The 14130-nt window shown below is 40.8% G+C and overlaps 1 protein-coding gene across 1 annotated transcript in view; it reads left to right on the top strand.

Annotated features, from left to right (window-relative positions):
- The window catches only part of C2H3orf70 (chromosome 2 C3orf70 homolog), an 82890-nt gene that overhangs the window by 48294 nt on the left and 20466 nt on the right, over positions 1-14130 (top strand). The window lies entirely within an intron of this gene.

The following is a 14130-nucleotide window of genomic DNA, read 5'->3' as shown; positions in this document are numbered from 1 at the left end:
GGGGCCTGCTCCCAACACATGTGGATATCCAGTTATCACAACATCTACTTAACCTATTGAACATATAGAATACAGTTGTAGTCATTGTTTTAGTATATTTGCCAATTTTAACATTTGTGTCAGTTCTGGGTAGATTTTAATTGATACTTTCTACATTATTAGTTGTATTTTCTCCTTATTTGATATGTCTAGTAATCTTTAATTGGTTGTCAGCATTGTGTATTTTACCTTGTTGGTTGCTGGATATTTATTTTTTAAGTTCAGGAGTACGTGTGCAGGTTTGTTATAAAGGTAAATTTATGCCATAGGAGTTTGTTGTACAAATTATTTCATCACCCAGGTATTAAACCTAGTACCTATTAGTTATTTTTCGTGATCCTCTCCCTCTTCCTACCCTCCACCTTCTGGTGTGCAGAGTGTGTTGTTCCCCTCTATGTGTCCATGTGTTCTCATCATTTCACTTCCAGTAAGAACATGACGTATTTGGTTTTCTGTTTCTGCATTAGTTTGCTAAGGATAATGGCCTCCAGCTCCATCCATCTCTCTGCAAAGGACATGATCTCATTCTTTTTTATGGCTGCATAGTATTCCATGGTGTATGTGTACCACTTTTTCTTTATCCAGTCTATCATTGATGGGCATTTGGGTTGATTCTATGTTGTTGCTACTGTGAACAGTGCTGCAATGAACATATGCATGCATGTGTCTTTATGATAGAATGATTTTATATTCCTTTGGGTATTTACCTAGTAATGGGATTGCTGGGTCAAATGGCAGTTCTGTTTTTAGGTCTTTGAGGAATTGCCACACAGTTTTCCACAATGATTGAACTAATCTACACTCCCACCAACAGCGTATAAGCATTCCTTTTTCTCTGCAACCTCTCCAACACCTGTTATTCTTTGACTTTTTAATAATAGCCATTCTGACTGGTGTTGAAACAGGTCAGGGTTACTGGTCTTGTTGTCTTAAGGTGTTATCCAAGCTCATCATCTCACAACCAAGAGAATTAAGGAGCATGGACACAAAGGATGAGGCTGGAGGGAATGTTTAATAAGCAAAAGAAGAAAGCTCTTCACAGCGGAGGGGGGAGCCAGAGTGGATTGCCGTTTTACAGTTGAATTCAAAAGCTTTTATAGGAAACTCCTCTCATCTCTGTAGCTGTTTGAGTAACTTCTCTTATCTGAAAAGCTGTCTGCGTAACTCCCCCTTATCTGTGTAGTTGTGCGTATGTCTCTAGGCATGCAGAAAGCACTGTTTCTCTTGTTTGTATAACTGTGGGTTTCTTTTAGGTAAGTCCCCCTCCTCCCTGTGCAGGTTCCCACATAGCCCACCATGTATATGCCTGAAAGGGACAGGAACCTTTTTCCTGGGAGCCCACTAATCACACAAAGAACAAAAGGCTTCTGTGTTGGATCTTACCTGCTTATCTGTGCAGGTACAGCCTGAGTTTTCCCCAGGCTGCTCTATTTTTGCCTGTAGCCGTGATTTTTCAGGCAGGCTGCTTCTCCGAGGACCAGTCTTAACTGTTTACCTAACTGACTTTTCCTTTTCTTCTCCCTCAGTGTGAGATGGTATCTCATTGTGGTTTTGATTTGCATTTCTCTAATGATCAGTGATGTTGAGCTTTTTTTCATATGCTTGTTGGCTGCATGTATGACTTCTTTTGAAAAGTGTCTGTTCATGTTTTTTGCCCACTTTTTAATGTTTTTTTTTCTTGTAAATTTAAGTTTCTTCTCGATGATGGATATTAGACCTTTGTCAGATGTATAGTTTGCAAAAATTTTCTCCCATTCTGTAGGTGGTCTGTTTACTCTGTTGATAGTTTCTTTTGCTGTGTAGAAGCTTTTTAATTAATCCCATTTGTCTATTTTTGCTTTTGTTGCAATTGCTTTTGGTGTCTTTGTCATGAAATCTTTGCCCGTTCCTATGTCCAGAATGGTATTGCCTAGGTTGTCTTCCAGGGTTTGTTTGAGACAGAGCCTCACTCTGTGGCCCAGGCTGGTGTGCAGTGGCGTGATCTCTGTTCACTGCAACCTCCACCTCCCAGATTCAAATGATTCTTCTGCCTCAGCCTCCTGAGTAGCTGGGATTACAGGCATGTGCCACCACGCCTGGCTAATTTTTGTATTTTTAGTAGAGATGGGGTTTCACCATGTTGGCCAGGCTGGTCTCGAACCCCTGACCTCAGGTGATCCACTCACCTCGGCCTCCCAAAGTGTTGGGATTACAGGCATGAGCCACTGCCGTGCCTGGCCATCTTCCAGGGTTTTTAGTTTTGGGTTTTACATTTAAGTCTTTTATCTATCTTGAGTTAATTTTTGTATATGGTGTAAAGAAGGGGTTTATTTTCAATCTTCTGCATATGGGTAGCCAGTTATCTAAGCATCATTTATTGAATAAGGATTCCTTTCCCCATTGCTTGTTTTTATCAACTTTGTAGAAGATTAGATAGTTGCAGGTGTGTGGCCTTATTTTGGGGCTCTATTCTGTTTCATTGGTCTGTGTGTCTGTTTTTGTACCGGTGTCTTGCTGTTTTGGTTACTGTAACCCTGTAGTAGAGTTTGAAATCAGGTAGCATGATGCCTCCAGCTTTGTTCATTTTGCTTAGCATTGCCTTGTCTATTCAGGCTCGTTTTTGGTTCCAGTGCATTTTAAAATAGATTTTCTAGTTCTGTGAAGAATGTCATTTGTAGTTTGATAGTAATAGCATTGAATCTATAAATTGCTTTGGGCAGTATGGCCATTTTAATGAAATTGATTCTTTCTGACAACAAGCATGGAATGTTTTTCCATTTGTTTGTGTCATCACTGATTTCTTTGAGCAGCATTTTGTAGTTCTCCTTGGAGAGATCTTTCATCTCCCTGGTTAGCTATATTCCTGTTTTTTTGTGTCAATTGTGAATGAGATTGTGTTTCTGACTTGGCTGTTGGCCTGTTGTTGGTATATAGGAATGCTAGTCATTTTTGTACGTTGATTTTGTATCGTGAGACTTTGCTGAAGTTGTTTATTAGCTGAAGGAGCTTTTGGGCCGAGACTATGGGGTTTTCTAGATATAGGATCATGTTGTCTGCAAACAGGGTTAGTTTGATTTCCCCTCTTCCTATATGGATGCTCTTTCTTTCTTTATCTTGCCTGATTGATCTGGCCTGGACTTTCAATGCTATGTTGAATAGGAGTGGTAAGAGAGGGCATCCTTGTCTTGTGCCAGTTTTCAAGAAGAATGTTTCCCCTTTTGCCCATTCAGTATGATGATGGCTGTGGGTTTGTCATAGATGGTTCTTATTATTTTGAGGTACGTTCCTTCAATACCTAGTTAATTGAGAGTTTTTAACATGAACGGATGTTGAACTTTATTGAAAGCCTTTTTCTGCATTGATATGGTTTGGCTGTGTCCCCACCCAAATCTCATGTTGAATTGTAATCCCCATGTTGGAGATGGGGCTTGGTGGGAGGTGACTGGATCATTGGGCTGGTTTCTAATGGTTTAGCACCATCCCCCTAGTGCTGTCTCATTGACAGAGTTCTCATGAGGTCTGGCTGTTTGAAGGTGTGTAGCACCTCCTCCATCACTTTATTTCCTGCCAGCCATGTGAAAATGTGCCTGCTTCCTGTTCACCTTCCACCATGATTGTAAGTTTCCTGAGACCTCCCCAGAAGCAGACACCTATACAGTCCACAAAACCCTAAGCCAATTAAACCTGTTTTCTCTGTAAATTACCCAGTCTCAGGTAGTTCTCTATAGTAGTGCAAGAATGGATAAATGCATGCATCTATTGAGATAATTGTGTGGTTTTTGTCTTTAGTTCTGTTTATGTGATGAATCATATTTTTTTATTTATGTGTATATGTTGATCCAACCTTGCATTCCAGGGACAAAGCCTGCTTGATCGTGGTAGATAAGCATTTTGATGTCCTGTTGGATTTGGTTTGCGAGTATTTTGTTGAGGATTTTTGCACTGATGTTCATCAAGGATATTGGCCTGTAGTTTTCTTTTTTTGTTGTGTCTCTGCCAGGTTTTGGTATCAAGATGATGCTGGTCTCATAGAATAAGTTAGGGATGAGTCCTTCTTCCTTAATTTATTGGAATAGTTTCAGTAGGAATGGTACCAGTTCATCTTTATATATCTGGTAGAATTTGCCTGTGAATCCTTCTGGTCCTGGGCTCTTTTTACCTGGGCTCTTTATTACTGATTAAATTTCAGAGCTTGTTACTGGTCTATTCAGCAATTCCATTTCTTCCTGGCTTAGCCTGAGGAGGATGTATGTGTCCAGGAATTTATCCATTTTTTCCAGGTTTTCTAGTTTATGTGCATAGAGGTGTTCATAATATTCTCTGATGGTTATTTGTATTTCTGTGGGTTCATTTGTAATATACCCTTTATCATTTCTAACTTGTTTATTTGGATCTGCTCTCTTCTTTATTAGTCTAGGTAGTGATCTATTTTGTTAATTTTTTTTCAAAAAACCAACTCCTGGACTCATTGAACTTATGGTTTTTCATGTCTAAAGCTGTTTTAGTTCAGCTCTGATTTTGGTTATTTCTTGTCTTCTGCTAGCTTTGGGGTTGGCTTGCTCTTGGTTTTCTAGTTCGTTTAGTTGTGATGTTAGGTTGTTAAATTGAGATCTTAAGTTTTTGATATGGGTATTTAGTGCTATAAATTTCCCTCTTAACACTGTCTTAGCTGTGTCCCAGGGATTCTGGTATGTTGTATCTTTATTTTCATTGGTTTCAAGAATTTCTTTTTCTGCCTAAATTTCATTATTTACCCAAAATTCACTCAGGAGCAGGTTATTCAATTTCCACATAATTGTATGGTTTTGACAAAATTTCTTAGTCTTGATTTCCAGTTTGATTGCACTATGGTCTGAGAGTGTGGTTGTTTTCAGTTATTTTGCATTTGCTGAGGTGTGTTTTATGTCCGATTATGTGATTGATTTTAGAATATGTGCCATGTGGCAATGAGAAAACTGTATATTCTGTTTTGGGGTGGAGAGGTAATGTAGATGTCTATCAGGTCCATTTGATCCACTACTGAGTTCAGGTCCTGAGTATCTTTGTTAATTTTTTGCCTCAATGATCTAATACTGTCAGTGGGGTGTTGAAGTATTTCACTATTTTTGTGTGGAAGTCTCAGTCTCTTTAGGTCTCTAAGAACTTGCTTTGTGAATCTGGGTGCTCCTCTGTTGGGTGCATATACATTTAAGATAGTTACGTCTTCTTGCTGAATTGAATCCTTTACCATTATGTAATGCCTTTTAAATCTTTTTGTTGGTTGAAAGTGCGTTTTGTGTGAAATTAGGGTTGCATCCCCTGCTTTTTTCTGTTTTCCGTTTGCTTGGTAGATTTTTCTCCATGCCTTTATTTTGAGCCTGTAGGTGTCATTGCATGTGAGATGGGTCTCTTGAAGACAGCATAATAATGGGTCTTGGTTCTTACCCAGCTTGCTACTCTGTGCCCTTTAATTAGGGCATGTAGCCTGTTTACATTCAAGGTATTGACATGTGTGGATCTGATCTTGCTATCATGCTGTTAACTGGTTATTTTACAGACTTGTTTATATGGTTACTTTATAGTGTCACTGGTCTGTGTCCTTCATTGTGTTTTTGTAGTGGCTGGTAATGGTCTTTCCATATTTACTGCTTCCTTCAGGAGCTCTTCTAAGGCAGATCTGGTGGTAATGAATTCTCTCAGCATTTGCTTGTCTGAAAAGGATCTTATTTTTCCTTCACTTATGAAGCTTAGTTTCCCTGGATATGAAATTCTGTGTTGGAATTTTTCTTTAAGAATGTTAAATATTGGCCCCCAGTCTCTTCTGGCTTGTAGAGTTTCTGCTGAGAAGTACACAGTTAATCTGATGGACTTCCCTTTGTAAGTGACCTGACCTTTCTTTCTAGCTGCCTTTAACATTTTTTCAACTTTGGGGAATCTGCTAATTATGTGTGTTGGGGATGATCCTCTTGTGAAGTACCTTACTGGGGGGTTCTCTGTATTTCCTGAATTTGAATATTGGCCTCTATAGCTAAGTTGGGGAAGTTCTCCCAGATGATATCCTGAATTGTTTTCCACGTTGCTTATACTCTCCCCATGTCTTAAAATTAAAATTGGTCATATTGGATTATAGTGCTATGGCTATATCTTACCACTGCAGGTAAAATGAGTTCCACTATATTAGTGTTTTCCAGAGAAACAGAGATGGATGGATATTGGTTGATCATAAGGAATTGGCTCATGTGATTATAGAGACTGGTAAGTCCAAATCTGCAGTGTGGGCCAGCAGACAGGCTGGAGACCCTGGAGAGCTGACAGTGTGGATGATGCCCACGGGAAATCACTGGAGATTTTTCTCTCACTTGGGAAGCTGGTATTTCTGTTCTATTCAGGCCTTCAACTGTTTGGATGGGGCCCACCCACATTATGAAGGGCAGTTGGCTTACTCAGACTTCACTGATTTAAATGTTAATCTCATTCAAAGCACCCTCAAAGTTGACATATAAAATTAACCGTCACATCTACCACACAGTAAAATGAGTAGTTTTGAAATTCTCAGACAGTATGATATATGAATACGTTTTTTTCTCTGTGGATTCATAAAAATATCAACTGTAAAGGGAGATGCTTTCTGCCTTCATCACATTTTGTAATCCTTTGAGATTTTATGGGAAAACTATAGATTTTCTGAGTTATTAGCATTAATCAATAGACTCTAGGACCTACTTGTTTGAAATGTGCCCTGCTTGTATTCCAGACCGAAGTAATGAAATCCTAATTAATGTCTTTGAAACCATCCATGAGATCTCATCTGGCATTTTAGGCTCATAGTCTGTAAAGGATTCACAGAAATCCTATTTGGTTTTTATTAGCAACGTTAAATATATTCCCCAATTGGGAATTAGTAGCATTTTAATACATAGCATTTATTATCTATTAATATAGGTTAAGAACAGCTGGGGACCTCTTTGAGCCAGCCATCTGCATAGATAATTCCCAGGATAGTTTTAGCCTAGGCATATCCAGAACAGCTGTACCTGGACAGGCTTCATCCTTGCTGTGGGGCTGGCATCTCTGGCAGTGTTTTTTTAGCCACAGCCTTTCCCCTACAGGCTTATGGCTTTGTCTCTCTGCAAGGGTCATATTTGTGCTGGTGGTACCTTTTATCCATTATATTGTCAAGTGATAATCTTAAAAACCCCATCATGCATGGAAATCTTATTTGGTCTTGAAAACCTACATTGTCATATTACCTAATCTCATTGATATTATCAGGCTAAAACCATAAAGTTATCTGCTGTAAGTTTCTACACACATAACGTGGACAAACAGGTATAAAGCTCCACAGCACCCAACCCAGTGCCGAATGTCTTAGGTTTTATATACTGCTCCAGTTTTGTCTAGAACTTCACATGTAAATCAGCATTTCTTTTCTCACATGGTTGTTTCTGCCTTCTGTGTTCCACATGCTTATAGGCAGGGGTGCTTCCTCCCTGTCTCTTTTCTCTTCAAGGGCTTATTCCAGGTTGCTGGGAAAAGAGCTGTATTATCCTTGGCCAACCATGATGCTCTGCTCTCATTCATAAGGCTACTGAATGTTACTGTCACCTAGCTGCTAAAGTTTTTCACTCTGGAATTAAGATTAACATGTGTTCATCAGTTATGAAGACTGGATTCACAGTTCTTTTCCTAAGCTTGTTCTTTCAGGAAAAGCACTTTTAATTCAGTAGTTTTATATGCCTTTCCTTTGGGAGAGAATAATCAAGGATATTCAGTAAGCTCTCTTGGCTTCACTTAGTTATTTTTTATATTATTGAGATAGAATATTCAAGTAACAAAGACAATGTTCTTTAAAAAATAGGTTTTAGTATACATTCTTCTAAAGTCTTCCTCCATTAATATTAAACTTGTTAAATTAATCAATATGTCCAGTTATAAACATCTAAAGAATTAGTAGCATTTTAATATATGACATTTATTATCTATTAGTATAGGTTCCAAATATATAAACTACTTCTTAATGCTATTTTCTCAGTAGACAATCAAAATTACTTCTGTAAGAAATCCCATACCTTGGTCATTGAATCAATTTAAGACCAAACGGGATGGAAAGCACACAGTAAATCGGGAGGAAGTTTAATATAGAGTATTATTAAACTCTGAGAAATTAAGGAAATTCTATGCAGTCCCCCAGGGCCTTGGGAGAATACCCAAGGAAAGACAAAGTTGGAAGGAGGTCCTTTCACCAAGGCTGGGGTTCAGCCCAAAGGACAGCAGAGAAACGTGCTGCTTCCCCACGTTGTACTGGTCTGCAGTTGCTTGGCAAGCAGGAAGCGGCCCTCTGCAGTGCTGGTGGGCACAGGCAATCAGCAACTAATGGCGTGGCTGTGTAGAGGGAGCAGAAGCTTAGTGTGGGCAGGAGGTCTTCAGAATATTAGTTGCCTTGTGGAGAGGGCATGGGAAGCTTATCACTAGGCCAAGCCAAGACTGTAAGTGAGCCAAGGAACCACATGTTCTGGGTGCATGGCTGGAGCAGACCTCCCGCAGACCCCTCACACTCGCAGCAGCCAGCAGCGGCAGAGCGCCTTCCTCCTGCAGAGTCCTCCGCACCCTCCACCAAGAAAGTGTCGTTACGTTCACTGTAAAGCAATTCTGTGCATTACGGCAGAGCATATATGGAAGGGAAAATTTGGAGCTGAGTGGCAGTGAATTGACAGCTAGCACATTCATAGTTTTATTGTATTCTGGACCCCTTTTTTCTCTTTACTATTTAATGCTTACTGTGGAATGACTCCCTTTATAGATTTTACAACCCAACTATTGTAAGGAAGAGGTGGTTCAGGAACAAAGCTTCAAGTTGAATTTTGGTACCATCGTCTTAGTTTTCTTGTCCCCATTCAGGAGTAGTTAGACAGACAATGAAGTAGACACACTAGTTACCTGTAAATATTAAACTCATTACTTCCCCTAATGCTTTGGATTTCCTCAGTGGCACCAATTTTGAAATTGGCTGGTTTAACTACAGTTTCAGGAGAAATGAGAGGTAATTATTAAAGAAAAAACATAAGTATATTTTCTTTGATTGTATTGGGAACTATAATTCATGTATATGTTAATAATAGCTCATTGATATTTTGAATGTGTTTGTTACGGTTATTAAAAAATGAAGTTTTGGCCAGGCGTGGTGGCTCACGCCTGTAATCCCAGCACTTTGGGAGGCTGAGGTGGGAGGATCATGAGGTCAGGAGAGTGAGACCATCCTGCCCAACATGGTGAAACCCCCTCTCTACTAAAATGCAAAAAATTAGCCAAGAGTGGTGGCACACACCTGTAGTCCCAGCTATTCAAGAGGCTGAGGTAGGGGAATTGCTTGAACCCAGGAGGTGGAGGTTGCAGTGAGCCGAGATCATGCCACTACACTCCAGCCTGGTGACAGAGCAAGACTCTGTCTCAAAAAAAAAAAAAAAAAAAAAGGTTTCAGAACAGCTCCTGGCGGGGAGGAGCCAAGATGGCCGAATAGGAACAGCTCCGGTCTACAGCTCCCAGCGCGAGCAACGCAGAAGACGGGTGATTTCTGCATTTCCATCTGAGGTACCGTGTTCATCTCACTAGGGAGTGCCAGACAGTGGGCGCAGGTCAGTGGGTGAGCGCACTGTGCGCCAGCCGAAGCAGGGGCGAGGCATTGCCTCACTCGGGAAGCGCAAGGGGTCAGGGAGTTCCCCTTCCAGGGGTGACAGACGGCACCTGGAAAATTGGGCCACTCCCACCCGAATACTGTGCTTTTCCGACGGGCTTAGGAAACGGTGCCCCAGGAGAGTATAGCCCGCACCTGGCTCAGAGGGTCCTACGCCCACGGAGTCTCGCTGATTGCTAGCACAGCAGTCTGAGATCAAACAGCAAGTCGGCAGCGAGGCTGGGGGAGGGGCGCCCGCCATTGCCCAGGCTCGCTTAGGTAAACAAAGCAGCCTGGAAGCTTGAACTGGGTGGAGCCCACCACAGCTCAAGGAGGCCTGCCTGCCTCTGTAGGCTTCACCTCTGGGGGCAGGACACAGACAAACAAAAAGACAGCAGTAACCTCTGCAGACTTAAATGTCCCTGTCTGACAGCTGTGAGGAGAGCAGTGGTTCTCCCAGCACGCAGCTGGAGATCTGAGAACGGGCTGACTGCCTCCTCAAGTGGGTCCCTGACCCCTGACCCCCGAGCAGCCTAACTGGGAGGCACCCCCCAGCAGGGGCAGACTGACACCTCACACGGCCGGCCAGGTACTCCAACAGACCTGCAGCTGAGGGTTCTGTCTGTTAGAAGGAAAACTAACAGAAAGGACATCCACACCAAAAACCCATCTGTACATCACCATCATCAAAGACCAAAAGTAGATAAAACCACAAAGATGGGGAAAAAACAGAGCAGGAAACCTGGAAACTCTAAAAACCAGAGTACCTCTCCTCCTCCAAAGGAACGCAGTTCCTCACCAGCAACGGAACAAAGCTGGACGGAGAATGACTTTGATGAGCTGAGAGAAGAAGGCTTCAGACGATCAAATTACTCCGAGCTACGGGAGGATATTCAAACCAAAGGCAAAGAAGTTGAAAACTTTGAAAAAAATTTAGAAGAATGTATAACTAGAATAACCAATACAGAGAAGTGTTTAAAGGAGCTCATGGAGCTGAAAACCAAGGCTCGAGAACTACGTGAAGAATGCAGAAGCCTCAGGAGCCGATGCGATCAAATGGAAGAAAGGGTATCAGCCCTGGAAGATGAAATGAATGAAATGAAGCGAGAAGGGAAGTTTAGAGAAAAAAGAATAAAAAGAAACGAGCAAAGCCTCCAAGAAATGTGGGACTATGTGAAAAGACCAAATCTACGTCTGATTGGTGTACCTGAAAGTGACGGGGAGAATGGAAACAAGTTGGAAAACACTCTGCAGGATATTATCCAGGAGAACTTCCCCAATCTAGCAAGGCAGGCCAACATTCAGATTCAGGAAATACAGAGAACGCCACAAAGATACTCCTCGAGAAGAGCAACTCCAAGACACATAATTGTCAGATTCACCAAAGTTGAAATGAAGGAAAAAATGTTAAGGGCAGCCAGAGAGAAAGGTCGGGTTACCATCAAAGGGAAGCCCATCAGACTAACAGCGGATCTCTCGGCAGAAACCCTACAAGCCAGAAGAGAGTGGGGGCCAATATTCAACATTCTTAAAGAAAAGAATTTTCAACCCAGAATTTCATATCCTGCCAAACTAAGCTTCATAAGTGAAGGAGAAATAAAATACTTTACAGACAAGCAAATGCTGAGAGATTTTGTCACCACCAGGCCTGCCCTAAAAGAGCTCCTGAAGGAAGCGCTAAACATGGAAAGGCAAAACCGGTACCAGCCACTGCAAAATCATACTGAAATGTAAAGAACATCGAGACTAGGAAGAGACTGCATCAACTAACGAGCAAAATATCCAGCTAACATCATAATGACAGGATCAAATTCACACATAACAATATTAACTTTAAATGTAAATGGACTAAATGCTCCAATTAAAAGACACAGACTGGCAAACTGGATAAAGACTCAAGACCCATCAGTGTGCTGTATTCAGGAAACCCATCTCACGTGCAGAGACACACATAGGCTCAAAATAAAAGGATGGAGGAAGATCTACCAAGCAAATGGAAAACAAAAAAAGGCAGGGGTTGCAATCCTAGTCTCTGATAAAACAGACTTTAAACCAACAAAGATCAAAAGAGACAAAGAAGGCCATTACATAATGGTAAAGGGATTAATTCAACAAGAAGAGCTAACTATCCTAAATATATATGCACCCAATACAGGAGCACCCAGATTCATAAAGCAAGTCCTGAGTGACCTACAAAGAGACTTAGACTCCCACACATTAATAATGGGAGACTTTAACACCCCACTATCAACATTAGACAGATCAACGAGACAGAAAGTCAACAAGGATACCCAGGAATTGAACTCAGCTCTGCACCAAGCGGACCTAATAGACATCTACAGAACTCTCCACCCCAAATCAACAGAATATACATTTTTTTCAGCACCACACCACACCTATTCCAAAATTGACCATATACTTGGAAGTAAAGCTCTCCTCAATAAATGTAAAAGAACAGAAATTGTAACAAACTGTCTCTCAGATCACAGTGCAATCAAGCTAGAACTCAGGATTAAGAATCTCACTCAAAACCGCTCAACTACGTGGAAACTGAACAACCTGCTCCTGAATGACTACTGGGTACATAACGAAATGAAGGCAGAAATAAAGATGTTCTTTGAAACCAACGAGAACCAAGACACAACATACCAGAATCTCTGGGATGCATTCAAAGCAGTGTGTAGAGGGAAATTTATAGCACTAAATGCCCACAAGAGAAAGCAGGAAAGATCCAAAATTGACACCCTAACATCACAATTAAAAGAACTAGAAAAGCAAGAGCAAACACATTCAAAAGCTAGCAGAAGGCAAGAAATAACTAAAATCAGAGCAGAACTGAAGGAAATAGAGACACAAAAAACCCTTCAAAAAATAAATGAATCCAGGAGCTGGTTTTTTGAAAGGATCAACAAAATTGATAGACCGCTAGCAAGATTAATAAAGAAAAAAAAGAGAGAAGAATCAAATAGATGCAATAAAAAATGATAAAGGGGATATCACCACCGATCCCACAGAAATACAAACTACCATCAGAGAATATTACAAACACCTCTATGCAAATAAACTAGAAAATCTAGAAGAAATGGATAAATTCCTCGACACATACACCCTCCCAAGACTAAACCAGGAAGAAGTTGAATCCCTGAATAGACCAATAACAGGAGCTGAAATTGTGGCAATAATCAATAGCTTACCAACCAAAAAAAGTCCAGGTCCAGATGGATTCACAGCCGAATTCTACCAGAGGTACAAGGAGGAGCTGGTACCATTCCTTCTGAAACTATTCCAATCAATAGAAAAAGAGGGAATCCTCCCTAACTCATTTTATGAGGCCAGCATCAGCCTGATACCAAAGCCTGGCAGAGACACAACAAAAAAAGAGAATTTTAGACCAATATCCTTGATGAACATTGATGCAAAAATCCTCAATAAAATACTGGCAAACAGAATCCAGCAGCACATCAAAAAGCTTATCCACCATGATCAAGTGGGCTTCATCCCTGGGATGCAAGGCTGGTTCAATATACGCAAATCAATAAATGTAATCCAGCATATAAACAGAACGAAAGACAAAAACCACATGATTATCTCAATAGACGCAGAAAAGGCCTTTGACAAAATTCAACAACACTTCATGCTAAAAACTCTCAATAAATTAGGAATTGATGGGACGTATCTCAAAATAATAAGAGCTATTTATGACAAACCCACAGCCAATATCATACTGAATGGGCAAAAACTGGAAGCATTCCCTTTGAAAACTGGCACAAGACAGGGATGCCCTCTCTCACCACTTCTATTCAACATAGTGTTGGAAGTTCTGGCCAGGGCAATTAGGCAGGAGAAGGAAATCAAGGGTATTCAATTAGGAAAAGAGGAAGTCAAATTGTCCCTGTTTGCAGATGACATGATAGTATATCTAGAAAACCCCATTGTCTCAGCCCAAAATCTCCTTAAGCTGATAAGCAACTTCAGCAAAGTCTCAGGATACAAAATCAATGTGCAAAAATCACAAGCATTCTTATACATCAATAACAGACAAACAGAGAGCCAAATCATGAGTGAACTCCCATTCACAATTGCTTCAAAGAGAATAAAATACCTAGGAATCCAACTTACAAGGGATGTGAAAGACCTCTTCAAGGAGAACTACAAACCACTGCTCAAGGAAATAAAAGAGGATACAAACAAATGGAAGAACATTCCATGCTCATGGGTAGGAAGAATCAATATCATGAAAATGGCCATCCTTCCCAAGGTAATTTACAGATTCAATGCCATCCCCATCAAGCTACCAATGACTTTCTTCACAGAATTGGAAAAAACTACTTTAAAGTTCATATGGAACCAAAAAAGAGCCCGCATCGCCAAGTCAATCCTAAGCCAAAAGAACAAAGCTGGAGGCATCACACTACCTGACTTCAAACTATACTACAAGGCTACAGTAACCAAAACAGCATGGT

Source organism: Pongo pygmaeus, chromosome 2, assembly GCF_028885625.2.
Source record: "Pongo pygmaeus isolate AG05252 chromosome 2, NHGRI_mPonPyg2-v2.0_pri, whole genome shotgun sequence".
NCBI lineage: Eukaryota > Metazoa > Chordata > Mammalia > Primates > Hominidae > Pongo > Pongo pygmaeus.
Note: the sequence above shows the minus strand (reverse complement) of the source record. Positions and strands in the feature narration are given on the sequence as shown.